General features: G+C 42.9%; 1 protein-coding gene across 8 annotated transcripts in view; it reads left to right on the top strand.

Annotated features, from left to right (window-relative positions):
- LYST (lysosomal trafficking regulator) overlaps positions 1 to 11,889 on the top strand; it is a 215,736-nt gene that overhangs the window by 9,091 nt on the left and 194,756 nt on the right. The window contains exon 2 of one of the 8 annotated variants that reach the window (XM_017526587.2): positions 7,821 to 7,956. The exons of 1 other annotated variant lie outside the window; for it this stretch is intronic. The gene's annotated coding sequence lies outside the window, so the exon portion shown is untranslated. Of the gene's footprint in view, positions 1 to 7,781; positions 7,957 to 8,177; positions 8,315 to 11,889 lie in introns of those variants that run through there. 6 more of the 8 variants (XM_037737801.1, XR_001824545.2, XM_037737802.1 and 3 more) reach the window with 6 other exon arrangements.

Genomic DNA, 11,889 nt, shown 5'->3' with positions numbered 1-11,889 from the left:
TGCCTCAGCCTCCCGAGTAGCTGGGATTACAGGCATGTGCCACCACGCCTGACTAATTGTGTATTTTTAGTAGAGATGGGGTTTCTCCATGTTCGTCAGGCTGGTCTCAAACTCCTGACCTCAGGTGATCTGCCTGCCTTGGCCTCCCAAAGTGCTGGGGTTACAGGCATGAGCCACAGTGCCTGGCCGCTCTGAGGTTTTTCAATAAGTGATTGGACTTTGTAAGCAACATGGAACATACCTTAATTAAAAATGACAGGAGGAAATACCGAACAGTGATCTATGCAGCTACCGTGGGAGCAGAGGGAAAACACAAATCATCTTCCTCCACCCTCCCGCCTGCCTTCCCAGCATCACTCTCAGCCTCCCTGAACTGTGGCCTTGACTCTTTCACTTTGGAAAAGATCTTCAAACCACCACGATCTTTCGCACCAGTGTTTATACCTGCTGTCCCCTCTCCTAGAATAGTGCTCCTTAAATTTTAATTTGCGTAAATTACCCGGGGATTGTGTTAAAATGCCAAGCCTGACTCAGTAAGTCTGGGGGCATGGCCTAAGATTCTGTATTTCTCAAGCTACCAGGTAGTGCTGATGCTGCTGGTCAGAGGAAGAGACTGGGCCTGGAACACCCTTGCTGGCTGTCCTAGCCCAGTTGTCAGTTGTTTCTGGACACATGGATTTTATGCACACACATTTGTGCACACACACTCACATAAGAATAACAACCATATTGACAACACCAACAAAACCACAAACTCTTTCAGGGACCAATCAAATTTCCAGCTCTTTATTGGCAACGGATTGGTCCAAAAAGGCTATGGGAGACATCCAGACTGTTATTTCTGTATCATAAAAGGAAGATTATTTAAATTCTCCAAAAGTAGGAAGGGCCTAGTTTCAGAATAAAGGACAGTCCTTTGGATAAAATTAGTTTTATGAAAAACCCACTACATTAATCTTATTTTCTTTATTTTTATTTTTTGAGATGGAGTCTTGCTCTATCACCCAGGCTGGAGTGCAGTTGCCTTGGCTCACTGCAACCTCTGCCTCAAGCAATTCTCCTGCCTCAGCCTCCTGAGTACCTGGGATTACAGGTGCGTGCCACCATGCCCAGCTAATTTTTGTATTTTTAGTAGAGACAGGGTTTCACCATGTTGGTCAGGGTGGTCTCGAACTCCTGACTTTGTAATCTGCCCGCCTTGGCCTCCCAAAGTGCTAGAATAACAGACGCGAGCCACCGTGCTCAGCCTGTTGATCTTATTTTTAAAAATTTGTCCTAGACTGAAAGTGCTTAACACATTAGGAAAACTGGCCTGCCCAAAGCCTACTGAGTGTTTAAGTTTAGAGGCTCCCTTTCTAAGAAGCTTTTTATGATCCTGAGATGGTGTCCCTCCGTGCTGCTCCAGAGAATCCTACGCACGATGTTGCTATAACCTTCATCTTCCTCCACTATAATTGCTTGTTTACTTGTCTGGAGTCCAAGCAGACCCAGAATGTCTTTCAAGTACCTTTTGATTCCAGAGCCTTGAACATTGCAAATATACAGAAAATACCCAATAGCTGAATGAAGGCCTGAAATAACATATCAATCTTACAATCTACTACTGTAGTGGATTCTGTGTGTGGGACTAGGTAGAGTTGGAAATATTTTTTTGAAATGGTCCAAAACTGTAGTGTTTATAGAATGGTAAAGTGTACATATTCAGACTCTTTTTATGTAGTGCTATTTTTCAAGGAGGCAGTGAAACATACATATATATCTTGACCTGTTCCTTGCCTTGACCCTGACTCATCCTTTTCAACTGTTGCTTTGAAGTGGTCAAGTGATATTCTGTTCTATGCATCTGCTGAGAACTTATCTGTGGTTTTCTATTTCCTTCTAAATGAGTGACCATGAGTTTTGGCAAGTCCTTGTAATTTTTAATCTGCTCAGATAACCTGGGCTCTTGGCTTTATAAACAGGAATGAATAGGAAACCTGTATTTCAAATGATAATGTTTCTTGATTTCCTTGTACTTCTTAGCCTGTCTATTGTGTAGGACAGACTTAGTTTGCTCTTCCAAAATAAACAGGTAGTGTGGTTTCAAATGAAAGTTAATCAGAAATTTGTTGACCACAGGAATATACTGGGACTTAAGTTAGACAAATATTGGCTATTAAAATAAGTAATGCCAAGTAAATCACTTGGGTAAGAATTACACTCAACAATGGACCCAAATTCCTCTTTTTTCAATGATAGTGGTGGTGACAGTAATAATAACACAATAATAATCACAACTCTGTGTTTTTGTGTGTCTGACTACTAAAACATCTGCGGGCATGTACATCAATTAGTAATGATTATCTCTAGGATGAGATCATGGAATACTTCCATTTTCTACATTGCTTATTGTATATTTGTCTAGTATTTGAGTTTATTACTATAGTATATATTTTCTATTGTAAGCAGAAAAACAGGTCAGAATTTTTAAATGGAAAAAAAAACCTCGTATGAGAATTAATGTAACTGTTGCTCACAAGTACAGTCTTTCCTACATATGAAAGTAAACAGGTTTCCACAGGAAAGAGGGGAAATTTCCATTGTTTTAACACTTTTAGTTGGTTGGAAAGGTCATCTCATGAAATAGTTTTTGATGTTTGTGTCGAGACTCAACACATCTCCCCAAAGTTTGGTGCCGTGGCATGCTGAGTACTTTGAACGAACTGCAGGAAACTGAGAGGGCCTCAGAAGCAAAATCCATCTCACTTTCTCTCCCCCTCCTTTCTCCTGTTCCTCTCTCCTTCAAGACAGGCCATGGAAACTCTAAGGAAAGCCATAGAAAGTAGAACTCTTTCCTTACAAAGCAAGCCATAAACCAGAAATTTTATTCTCTTTCTTCCCAACTTTCTTTTAGCTTTTTGAGACGGAGTCTTGCTCTGTCACCCAGGCTGGAGTGCAGTGGTGGGATCTCAGCTCACTGCAACCTCTGCCTCCCAGGTTCAAGCAATTCTCCTGCCTCAGCCTCCCAAGTAGCTGGGATTACAGGTGCACGCCACCATGTCCTGCTAATTTTTGTATTTTTAGTAGAGACTGGGTTTCACCACATTGGCCAGGCTGGTCTCAATCTCCTGACTTCAAGTGATCAGCCTGCCTTGGCCTCCCAAATTGCTGGGATTACAGGTGTGAACCACTGTGCTTGGCCCATGTTACATAAAACTTTGATTAAATAAATTTATATGTTTTCTCCTGTTAGTCTTTGTTAGTTTTATTTCAGAGCCAGCCAGGAACCTTTAGGAGGGTTAAGGAAACTTTTCCTCCCCTACATTTATAAATCTCCAAGGACATGAGAGTTTTTGAGTAAAGTATACATACTGTCACTGGAAAAGGGGTCCTGTCCCAGACCCTAAGAATGGATTCTTGGATCTTGCACAGGAAAGAATTTAGGGCAAGCTGCAGAGTATAGTGAAGTTAAGATAGCTTATTAGAGACTACTCAATTACAGAGTAGGGTGTCCTCAGAAAGCAAAAGGAAGAACTCACTACCTTAAATGTAGTGCTTGCTTATATAGGTTAAGAATAGTGTACTTTATTACAAAGGCTTGTGATCAGCTTGTGATATGCTATTAGTACTCATTTTCCCATGTTACTATTGATTTCAGCAAGAATTTGTAAGTGTATTATATTATCTTTAAGGCAAAACCTAGTCTTAAACTAAGAATGCTTTTTGTTCTTAAAGTACTAGGACATTGTCATAAATTCTGGGTCTTTAGTTAGTTGTTAGCATCATTAACTCATTCCCTCAACCATAAACATCTCATGACCAAGAGTGCCCAACCCCTTGGGAATATGACACAGTAGGTTTGGCTTTATCCAGCCTTTATGCAGGATGGAGTTGCTCTAGTTAGGATGCCTCTGACTTTTGGGGATTTCATATGCTATCAGTGATTTAGTAGGGAAAATTACATGAAAGAATTATACTGAAACCAAATCTGACAACTTTTACAAAATGAAGTGGATGTTGTGAACAACTTAATGAAGACATTAATTATAAATTGACCTCTTCAATAAAGTTTCAAGTGGCTACAAAGAAGCACGATTTTTTTTTTTTTTTTTTTTTTTTTTTTTTTTTTTTTTTTTTTTTTTTTTTTTGGTGAGATGAAGTCTTGCTCTGTTGCCCAAGCTGGAGTGCAATGGCACGATCTCGGCTCACTGCAGCTGCTGCCTCCTGGGCTCAACAATTCTCCTGTTCTCCTGCCTCAGCCTCCCTAGCAGCTGAGATTACTGGGGCCCGCCACCATGCCCTGCTAATTTTTGTATTTTTAGTAGAGATGGCATTTCAACATGCTTGAACATTGGCCATGCTGGTCTTGAACTCCTGACCTCATGAGCCACCAACCTCAGCCTCCCAAAGTGCTGGGACTCCAGGTGTGAGCCACCATGAGAAAATTTAAAAAATTGTGCTAAGAAGCACAATTTTAAAAGATGCTGCATATGCATCCTAATAAAGTAAAGCACTTCAAAATAAGATTTGTACATCTATAATTTTTTGATGCAGGTCTTTAGTCAAATGCATAACTTTAGTCATCTGTATAATTTTGACCATCTTGCTATTGCTGAAAACACAGTCTTATATTTCTCTCCCACTTCACAAATCCATTTCTGTTCCTGTGCATTGTAGTAATCATTAAAATTGTCCAAGTCCAAAATTATGGTCAACTTACTGTTTGGTTCTTTATTTGAATTTTCAACAAAATTTTCTTAATTTATTTATCCAAATATTTACTGAGTGCCTACTAAGTGCCAGGCACTGTTCTGGTCCTTGGGATACATCAGAAATAGAACAAACATTGATGCCCTTGTGGAGCCCACAGTCTAAACGGGAGTGACAATAAAAATAAGCACAAGAAATAGACAAATTATGTAGTATGTTAGAAGCTGATGGGTACTGCGAAACACATGATGTTTAGAGCTACAGGTTACACTGTGATAAAAGAAAAACTTCAGCCAAATTAAATTTAAAGGACTTTAATTGAGCAATGAATGCTTCATGAATTGGACAGCCTTTTGAGCCAGGGTAGGCTCAGAGACAGCCACATGGTAGAAGAAGATTTATGGACAGAAAAAGGAAAGTGACATACAGAAAACAGAAGTGAGACACAGAAACAACTGGATTGTTTGCAGCTTGGCATTTGCCTTATTAGAACACAGTTTGAATAGTTGGCTGCATTTTATTGGCCAAAAATCAGGGATTGGTACAGGTGTGGGCTACAGCTTATTGATATCTTCATTTGTTATAGCTCAGGACACACAGAAAAACCTTTAAAATATGCAGGGAGGCAGCTTTAGGCTAAATTTGATCTAACAACTGTGTCAACTCTCATCAACACCCTTCTCCCAGAAGAGACAGAGAACATATATGTTTTTTAATAAAATTATTTTAGGGAACATTTGTGATATGAGGTCCATTCATGTGTGGGGTTCAGGGCAGAGGCCCCTCTTGCCTAGTTTAAGTGCAGTATTGAGGGTCGACCTCACTGAGAGGTGAAATTTGGGCAAAGACATGGAGGAGATAAGGGAGTTACAACTACAGCTATCTGGAGAAAACAAATTTCAAGCAGAGGGGCCAGTCAGTGCAAAGCCCTTAAAGAAGGACTGTGTCTGGCACGTTTGCTAAACAGTAAAGAAGCAGGGAGAGCAGAAAGAGATGAAGTCATGAGGAGCCAGATGGTGCGAAGTAGCAGGCCATGGTAAGGACTTTGGTTTTTATCTGAGAGAAGCGGAGAGCCGATGCAGATTTTTGAGCAGAGATGTGATATGATTTGATTTATATATCCATTTAGTCAAGAACACTTTTGAAAGGTATTTTGGGGAATAATTAAATGTGAAATTATGCACATTTACATTGACTGTGTTGTTTTAAGCTGGGATGTTATAATCTCATTTAAGAGTATAATTTTGGAGTCAAATTAAGCTGGAGACTTTCCTGCTTAAAAAGTTTTCCAGTGTGTGATATAGGCACAAGTAGAGCTTTCTTCTGTATACTTATTACTTTTTCTTTACTTTTTTTCTTCTTTTGCATGTTCTTCACTACACAGTTTGGGTGTGTTCCTTTGAAATCTTTAAGTTTTATTTGATATGTATATTTACTATTTATGTTCTAAGATGCTATTGAATAAAATACATACTACAATAGCTTAGTTAAAATGCTGGTACTGAGGCTGGGTACAATGGCTCACGCCTGTAATCTCAGCACATTGGGAGGCCGAGGTGGGTGGGTCACCTGAGGTCAGGAGTTCGACACCAGCCTGACCAACATGATGAAACTCTGACTCTACTTAAAATTACAAAATTAGCCAGGCGTGGTGGCACATGTCTGTAATCCCAGCTACTCAGGAGGCTGAGGCAGAAGAATCACTTGAACCCAGGAGGCAGAGGTTGCAGTGAACCCAGGTCACGCCACTGCACTCCAGTCAGAGAAAAAAGAGTAAAGCTCTGTCTCAAAAATAAAATAATAAAATAAAAAATACTGGTACAGAAAAAATAATAGTCACAAATGACATTACTTTGTGCCTTTTACAAACAAATAATACTTTGAGGGCCAATTGTATACCATTGTCATTTAAAGTTTGTGTCATTTTCTTTGCTTTAATGAAATCATGATAATCCATTATCTTCTACTCAAGGTTAACAGAAATTGGCTTGTTATTAATTATTTCTTTGACTTATTTTGTTCATTAAAAAAAGGAGGTGTTTTTAAGATTAGTGGGTGAAAGTTGATGTATAAATAAGAGTAGACACGGCTTTAGGTAAAATTATGAAGCAGGTCAAGTTTGGCTTCCCTTTTTGTTTCAGTTCAGGCACATGCACCTAGCACAATACTCAGCACACTGTAGGTGCTCATTATATACTAGTGAAATGAGTGATGATTTCCCTGAAGCATCTACTTCCCGCACTTGTTAGGGTTCAGTGAGCCGAGATCCCGCCACTGCACTCGAGCCTGGGCGACAGAGTGAGAATTTGTCTCAAATATTAAAAAAAAAAAAGAAATTAAAATTAAATAAAAAAAGACTGCCTGCCAGAGGAAGCGGGCAATCTTCGCCTAAAGATATGAACTTTAAAGCGCGGAATTTTCCTCGAGAGCCCCTCGAAACCACATCATTGGGCAACTTGAAGCACTTTGTCATTAGGGTCAGAAGGGAGTTTGAGGAATTGAGAGTAGCATTTGGTATATAGGCTTGGGACATAATATTCTGAATTATTTCTATTTCATAATTCCTGTGCAAAAAATTATGGGAGTTGATTCTACAGCAATTCCTGTCAATTTGTAGATGATCTGCTTATTAAGAGTTTGTATTGTTTGATAGAACTTGAGAACTACCGAACGATACAAACTATGCACAGTTCAGCCTTTTTCCCAGTACCTCTGGCATTGCTGTCTTAGTGACTACGAGGTGAGGAGGGCGGCCCTTGAAATGCCAAACTGCCTACTGCAGCAGTCTGCCAGCCGCATGCTGGGCCGGCAACCGGGGATGCAGCCAAAACATCCCTGGATTTAACCTACAGCTCCCACCATCTGGACGGACGGGTCTATTAGGACATACGACTTTGACAGTGCGCAGTGTATACAAACCGTTTGAACAGGAGTCGGTTGGAAAATACACCACTGCACTGAATTAATTCTACAGTGGCTTTGCAAAGCTTTTTGTTTCTTAAAAGAAGCCGACGGTAACCATTACAATATGGCTTTTTCCAGGTCCCAGAGAAAGGCTAAGGGTTCCTTGCGGTAACACTTTCTCCCTCTCCTGAGTCCTTCCCGGTATTTCTTCTATTCTCATCCTCTAGACCTACACAACGGGGCAGGCTGATAGTCTGTGATGAATGGAAGAAGCAGACGCTGCGCTTGTGCTTGGTGCTTCTCAAACGGTGCCTGCTCTCCCCAGGGCCTGGCGCAGCCCACTACGCAGAGCCCCAGGACGAGGTGAGGACACAGGGTCCAACCCCAGCAGATGAGGAACCGAGACCCGGCCCCGGCCGCGGCCCCGCGGGTCGGCCAGCCCTCCTGCCTTCCCTATTGGCTCGACGGCTCCACGCGTCACGCCTGCGACGCCGGCGCTGCCGTCCTAGAGGAGGCGGGGCTTGCACGCGTGAGGCGGAGCCAAGCGCGCAGGCGCAGACGAGTGGGTTTGGGTCCGGACGAGGGGAAGGAGGGGGTGGTGTTCTCGGTTTCCTGGGTTACCTGAGCGGGCGGGGGTGGGGAGTGCGCGGCGGCAGCGGCGTCGACTCGGGATTCTCCTGGGCACGGGGAGTGAGCGGCGGCGGCAGCTGCTACAGAACAGGTAAAGGCGGACGCCGGGCGCCGACGCTGCCAGCAGAGGGTTCCGGGTCCCGGCTCCTCTGTGTGGCCTGGAGGGGAGGCGGTTTGGGGCCGGTGGTAGTCAGCCTGGGCTGAGCGCCGGGCTGAAGGCGCGAGGGCACTCGGCCTGACGCGCCAGCTCGGGGCGTCCTCTCTGGCTTCTGGGCTCTGGGACTTCTCCTCGCGGCGCCGGGCCGCTTTTGACAGCCGCAGAGCCGAGGGCAGGAGCTTGGCTGGGCCCCCCTGGCCATTGTAGCGGCCACGGGGCACTAACTTTATTTGCCAGCGCGCGGGGGGCGAGGTCGTGCAGGCTGACGGCGGTGTGTGGCTACCTTTATTTTATTTTTTTAATCCTGTGCCGCTACACTCCGCAGCCCAGCTGGGCCCAGGCTGGCAGGTTGACGATGGGAGTTGACGGTTTCCGCGCCAGCACCCAGCCGGTGACTCTCCGCGCTACTGCCCTGCGGTGCTCGCCCACCTGTCACCTACACCGTGCGCCTCGGTCCGCTGTTTTCTTCTGTCTGTGGCACCCTTTGACTGGGTGAGAGCCTCTCCTTCCAGGGGATCCCTTGAGACATCTGCCGTCTGTCTCAGGCATCACTGGAGCCTGACCGAGATGCCCCTTCGCTTCTGATGGGTTAAACTATGTGGGAAATTGCCCAGGAAGACCCTAGTACCACAGTGTAAAGGCCAACGAAGGGCTTACTTAATGGTCCAGGGGATACAGAGGCTTTAAGAAACGTTTCCTTAACCCTGATTTTTATCTGGTTAAACAAAACGTAGCAAAACATCTCTGATACGCTCAGCAGACCATACACACCCAGCGACAGCAGTTGATAGTTAATGGGGTTTGTTTTAAGCAGATGGAACATTTTAAGGGAGTCGAATCTTGTGTTGAATGCGTTCTTACTGAATTTGGGCCAGTGTTTCCTTGAAGATCAAATGCAGGTTGCATTTTCCCTATTGTTTGTTTAACAGATTGATAGGACAAACTGAATTAGACGTTTCTTCCTGATGATTCTTGGCTCTTCTGCGATACTCCTTTTAAATTCAACAACTAGAAACCCTATGCTAAAAGATGTTGACTTTAAGCTTTCAATTTATAGATGTAGTTGATTAATATGGGGTATCTGTTTTAAAGAGCTTTGTAAGTAGCCAACAACTCTTTTTCTGATAGCTCTTTGCTGTCATCCATATTGTTACTACAAAGATTGGAGAATTTGGAGAAGAGAGGGCATTGGGAAAAATGAATTGTTGTAATTTAATTTACATGAAAGTACTTCATAAAGTACTTAATAAAGTACTTTCATGTAAATTATGAAAATGCTTCATAATTATAAAATTACATATTTAATAAATATTTATTGAGCACCTACTGCGTGTGAGATACTTTTCTAAGAAAACATAAATATCCCCTCCTTCATGGAGCTTATATTCTAGTGGGGACCTCAGATAATAAACAAAATATGTGCTGTGTCAGATGGTGTTAAGTACTACAGAGAAAAAGCAGGGAAGAGGGAGGACAGGGAATGGGGAGAGGTCTGCAAATTGAACTAGAGGCAGCCAGGGAAAGCTTCCTACAGAAGATGACGTTTGAGCCAAGACCAGAAGTAAGTGAGGGGTAATCCATGCACCTCTCTGAGGGAAGGATGTGCTAGCATAGGGGAAGGCATAAGGGCTTGCAGAAGTCCTTTGTGCTGGGCATGTTTGAGGACAGCAGAGCGGCTGATCTGGCTGCGGTGGGGAAAGCAAAGAGGAGTAGAAATAAAGTCAAAGAAGTTAGTGTAGTGGGAGATTAGAATGTGTAAAGCCTCGTAGGCCTTTTTAAGGATTGAGTTTCTACTCTTAGTGAAAAGTACTCCCTTTGAGTAAAGAACCTTACCTTTTATTTTATTTTTGAGACAGGATCTTACTTTGTCTCCCAGTCTGGAGTGCAGTGGCATGATCACAACCTATGGCAGCCTCGACCTCCCAGGCTCAGGTGATCCTCTCACCTCAGCCTCTGGATTAGCTGGGACTTCAGGCACACACCACCCACCACACCCAGCTAATTCTTTGTATTTTTTGTAAAGACGGGGTTTTGTCATGTTGCCCAGGCTGGTCTCAAACTCCTGGACTCAAGCCATCCATTCACCTTGGCGCATCAACATTCTGGAATTACAGGCGTGAGCCACTGCACTCGGCCCCAGGCTTGCCTTTTAAGAATCACCATTCTGGTGGGTGGGTGGTGAATAGACTGTTGTAGGGGAAGTGTTGAGCAGGAGCAGAAGCTGGGATACCAGTCCAGAACTGTTGCCATATTCCAGGCCAGAGATAATGTAGCTTGGACCAGAGTGGAATTGGTGGAGGTGATAAGAGTTCATCGATTTCAGGATAAATTGAGGGTGGAGATGTAAAAGACACCAATATTTAGTTCGGAACAAGTAGAAAGATGGGATACTTGTATACTGAGGTTAGGTTTATGAGATCAGTAGGTTTGGTGGGGAGAAGGGTGGGAGTTGGTTAGAAGACAATAAAATTTGAATCCAAGTTTTTAAAGAAAAATAATGATACTTGTTTAAGAATGGTAAGTAAGACTTTGTTCAGGACCATCTCAATAGGTACAGGAACCTCTGCCGCGGGGCCCTGCAGTAGGGGAGGGAGACTGGGTTCAACTTCGAACACAGCATGGGAAAATGGGAATTTATAGCCAAGGAGCAGTGTGGGGATCCGTGGATGGAAAATTACTAAAAGGAAACATCAGGAATGAGGGGGATTTTGGCTAAGCCAACCTAACAGGATTCTTGCTGAAGACAGGCCAGTGTGATCATACATTATCTGGGGAATGGTGGAGGATGAGGAACCTGATCAGATATCTAGCATGATTAGATATTTAGGATGTTGTGCTAAACAGACTTAGCAGGGTTCTTTGCCAATACTGGATTTTAAAAGGAATTGCACAGATGAGCCCCACAGAAAATAATTTTTGTCAAAGCAGAGATTATTAGTAGTAAATGCAAGTGACTTGGTTTTGAATAAACTGTTTACATCACCTTGACTATACCGGGGGGTTAAAAATTTCACCCATAAACTGCCAACTTTGATTTCATGCTTATTTTCTTCTTAGTTCTTTTGGACCAACCTAGTCATTTTTTCTCAAATGTAGTTTTGTTTTTGTTTGATTGCACTCACATAATATGTTTGTTAGTTTCAGTTGTAGAGAAAGCCATATAGTCCAGAATTTCAGAGTACCTGTTTGATCTGCTGCTGTATTTAACTTGAACACCTTCATCTGATTAATCTTTTTCTGAATTATCTTTAGTTGCTGGCTTATGTTCAAGATTTTTTTTTTTTTAAGCCCTAAAATGTTGTTACCAAGTGTGGCTTTACTTGGCCATTTGTGAAATTACAATGGAAATGACTCATATGTTTAATACTTAGTAATGTCAAAAGACAAAATTACGGCCAGGCGCGGTGGCTCAAGCCTGTAATCCCAGCACTTTGGGAGGCCGAGGCGGGTGGATCACGAGGTCAAGGGATCGAGACCATCCTGGTCAACATGGTGAAACCCCATCTCTA

This window comes from Cebus imitator, unplaced genomic scaffold (assembly GCF_001604975.1).
Source record: "Cebus imitator isolate Cc_AM_T3 unplaced genomic scaffold, Cebus_imitator-1.0 Scaffold42, whole genome shotgun sequence".
In the NCBI taxonomy this organism is placed as follows: Eukaryota; Metazoa; Chordata; class Mammalia; order Primates; family Cebidae; genus Cebus; species Cebus imitator.
This window is presented reverse-complemented; position numbering and strand designations above follow the sequence as displayed.